This window comes from Belonocnema kinseyi, chromosome 7 (assembly GCF_010883055.1).
Source record: "Belonocnema kinseyi isolate 2016_QV_RU_SX_M_011 chromosome 7, B_treatae_v1, whole genome shotgun sequence".
Lineage (NCBI taxonomy): Eukaryota > Metazoa > Arthropoda > Insecta > Hymenoptera > Cynipidae > Belonocnema > Belonocnema kinseyi.
In genome coordinates, this window is record NC_046663.1 from 130404133 (window position 1) to 130408376 (window position 4244).

Genomic DNA, 4244 nt, shown 5'->3' on the forward strand with positions numbered 1-4244 from the left:
TCCAGAGTTTGATGGTACTAATATGTCCGTGACCATGTTTGTGGAACATTGTCAAGTGGCCCGAAGCATGGTGATGCTTCACGAAATTCCATACTTGACTATCTTAATTCGAACCAGGGTAATAGGAGCTGCGCGTAAACATATTCAAAATAGGGCAGGGATCACTCTTTAAGAAATGTTTAAAAAACTTGAGAGAATTTATTTACCAAAATTAGACATCACACAATTATCACAAGAATTAACTATGGCTGTCAAAAAACCAAACGAAAGCATAACCGACTTTGGGGCACGGGTTAATCAAATATTAGATGAATTAATTAATATAACTTTGGAAAAAACTCCGGGGCTAAAAGGAAATGAAAGAATAGAAGCACATAAAGAAAGTGCGACAGCTACTTTCATGAGGGGATTAAATAGAGAGATATTCGCGATAATAAAAAGTATAAATCCTGCTACTTTGGATGAAGCAATAGTGATGGCATCTCAAGAAGAGATTCAGTTTAAAAGCTGGGATAGGGCTCATTCAGAAGAAATAGGAAAAATTAAACCTGATTTCGATTCAGACTTTAAAATGGGTTCAAATCCTCGTAAGAGGGTAGCGCACGTTAGTATTGAGGAAAATGTAAACAAAAAAAGGAATATTCAATGTTACGACTGTAAAGAAACAGGTCATTTTCGGCGTGAGTGTCCTAAACGAAAAAAAAATAATGTAAACCAGGGCAAAGAGAGGGAAAATTGCACTTATTGTTTTAGGTTGAATCATGATATTAGTAAATGTCATATGAAGGCGAAGCACGGTAAGGAAAGAATGCGAAATCAAGATTTTAAGAATCATCATTTAAACTCGAAACAGGGTCATCCTACAGAGGGCAGGATGTCTCAGGAAATCGGACCCTCTCAACCCGCGTCGTTCTTAAACTCGGGGAGAATAATGGTATAGAGCCCGCCGCGGTGGTAGAATTGCAGCATTATTTTTTTCAGAAAGGCAAAACAAAATTATTGATAGACACAGGTGCTAGTGTAAATTTGATTAAAGAAACAGCTTTGGATTCACACATAAAAATTAATCGGGAACATGTTTTAAATTTGATTGGAATCGGATCCAAAATGATTCCAACACAGGGTGAAGTTAAAATGCTACTCCGAGGCGTAGAAACATCCTTTCATGTAGTTTCAAAAGCTTTTCCTATAACTGAGGATGGACTGATAGGAATAACTTTCCTTCGGAAACAGCGAGCCATTCTTAATTTTGTAGATGATAGTCTTGATCTGGGTGATGAAAATTTTCCATTGACGTGTTACTCCACTATTAAATTACCTGCAAGGACAAAACAATTAGTACAGTTATCAGTAAATGGACCTTATATAGTTGAGGGTTATGTAAAACGTCTTGATTGTGGTCCTAGAATTTTTGCAGGGGAATCTTTGGTTAAAAGTGTAAACGGAAAAATTAGAATTTTCATCATAAATTCTACTCAACAAGATGTAGAATTGACAGTACCACCGGTTGAACTTGAAGAATATACAATAATACCTCCTTTAGCAAGATCGTGTGGTGGTTTAGAAAGTGTAGAAGGGCAGAAAATTTTTGCATCTAGATTTTCCGAATTATTGAAAATTCTTGACCTTAAGGATTTAAATGAGGAGGAAAAATCGAGTCTTTTACCCATTCTGTTAGATTATTCCGCTCAATTTTATCTACCTGGAGATAAACTAAATTCAACTACGGCAATTACCCATAAAATCACTACTGTCGATAATAGACCAGTTTTCATCAAAGATTATCGTCATCCTCCCGTACACAGAGATGAGATATTAAAACAAACTAAACAGTTGCTCGAAGCAGGATTAGTTCAACTATCCGTTTCACCATATAATTCTCCTGCAATGATTGTCCCTAAAAAACCTGATCCACAAGGGAACAAAAGGTGGAGAATGGTAATAGATTACAGAGCCGTGAATGAACGAACTGTAAGCGATGCTTATCCATTGCCAAATATTGTTGAAATTTTAGATCAGTTGGGAGGAGCAAAATATTTTTCCGTAATGGATCTTGCAATGGGGTTTCATCGACATTACGAGTATTACGAGTATCTTCGAATGCCTTTTGGACTGAAAAATGCTCCAGCAACCTTTCAAAGACTGATGGACCAGGTTTTGACCGGTCTACAAGGTCTAGAATTATTTGTTTACATGGATGACATAGTCGTTGATGCTTCTTCATTGCAAGAACATTCCAGAAAATGGAAATCCTTACTAGGGCGATTAAAAATCGCGGGATTAGCATTGCAACCTGAGAAATGTTTTTTCTTGAGACCTGAGATAATATATTTAGGACATGTTATTACTCGGGAGGGTGTTAAACCCGATAAAAAAAATTGAGGCTGTAAAAAAATTTCCTGTTCCAAAAGGGAAAAAGAATGTAAAACAATTTTTAGGTCTCGTAGGATACTATAGGAAATTTATTAATAACTTTGCGAGAATTGCAACACCTTTTACTTACCTTTTAAAAGATAAGGTCGAATTTAAATGGACAAATGAGCAGCAAACAGCTTCTGAAATTCTGCGTGATAAAATCTGTTCCGACCCATTGTTACAGTATCCTGATTTCTCAAAACCTTTTGTATTAACGATTGATGAATCGAATTACGCTCTTGGTGGTGTTTTGAGTCAGGGAGTTATTGGTCAGGATTTACCCATTGCATATGCTTCCAGAATCCTTCAGAAAGCTGAAATCAATTATTCAACAATTCAAAAAGAGTTACTTGCAATAGTGTTTTGCGTGAGGCATTTTATACCTTATTTATATGGGCGAAGTTTTTTTTTAGTAACAGACCATAGACCTCTTGTATGGTTACATGGGTTGAAAGATCCTATTTCAAAATTAACTCAATGGCGTATAAAACTTAGTGAGTATGACTATGTAATAGTCTACAAACCTGGGAGGATAAATTCTAATGCAGATGCCTTGTCGAGGAATCCACCACAGGGTGACGGTGATTCGTCGTCTTCTTCGGTTGAACTGGATGGGTCCGCTTCGATTACGGCCGGTCGAGAGCGTGTTTGTCTTGTTTCCGTCGGGGAGGGGGATCGAGTTGTCAGTCTGGACAACTGTGTCGAAGAACTGTTTGACGGATTGTTTGCCAGATTTGATGACCTCAACCTATATAGCGCTATAGAAATGAAAAACAGTGAAATTCTGATAGATAATACTCCGATGCAGCATGAAAATGCTGGAGAGTATGCTGAGAATAGCCGTCATAATCACATTCTGACGGTTCAGACTTCGGTACAGCATGAAAATGCTGTAGAGTGTGCTCAGAATGACTATCAAGGACCTCGTGCTCCAACTTACTACGTCTGGTGGTCCACATATTCAAGAGGTCATCGGCATGATTTCCTAACCAATGACCAAGAGATGGTGGATTTTCCGTCACTCTCGCGAGGATGGGAACATGTCGACGATGCGGATAGTTTGGAAAATAGTATTTCCGGTGTGGATGGTGCCTGTGTAAACGGTGAGGAAGATTCAATGGTTGCAAACTGCAACAGTTGTGACACCGATAGTTGTCCTCGTGAAGAAATTTCTGTCAGAGTAGTGTCTGAAGTATGTATAAGTTACAGTAAGGACAAGTTATACATGGGCAAGGGACAGATAGTCCATTTTATCTCTGCAGATGGTGATAATTCCTGTGAAGCAAACAAGGAATTAGTAGAGCACAAGCTATTGTCTCCGGATGAAATTAGAAAAAAAATTCTAATGTAGGTGAGGTAATAGTTTTCTTGAAAAATAATAGATATATTTTCAGTCTGATTGTGCATGAAAGATAAGGCGATCAAGTCTTTCTAAATCAAGTCTCTAAAACTGTGTTAGCATTGAAAAAGCCCATGATTAAATTAAATGTGAAAAGTGTCAAGGTACCTAAATATGGGAATAATTTATCATGGACTGCTGTTGAACAGGTCTTTAGACAACACTTCTCTGGAACTGGGTTGTTAATAGTAGTTTCTTCAGGTGAGATAATTATTCCACCAATAACTCAGTGAGATGAAATTACTCGGGAATTCCATGAATCAGTAGTCGGAGGTCATAAGGGCATGTCCAAAACATATTGGAAAATACGAGATAAATATTATTGGGTAAACATGAAAGCGGATGTACAAAGAATTGTAGGAACCTGCAAAATATGTCAGAGAAACAAGTTAGTCCGCAGGGAAACTCGACAACCTATGATCATCACAGA

General features: G+C 37.6%; 1 long non-coding RNA gene across 1 annotated transcript; it reads right to left on the reverse strand.

Annotated features, from left to right (window-relative positions):
• Positions 1-176: 176 nt before the first annotated feature.
• On the reverse strand, positions 177-2919 carry LOC117176891. The gene is made up of 3 exons (XR_004467635.1): positions 2799-2919; positions 2504-2729; positions 177-1318 (listed from the first exon to the last, which is right to left on the reverse strand). It is a non-coding gene; the product is annotated as an uncharacterized LOC117176891 (long non-coding RNA).
• Between the last annotated feature and the right edge of the window lie 1325 nt (positions 2920-4244).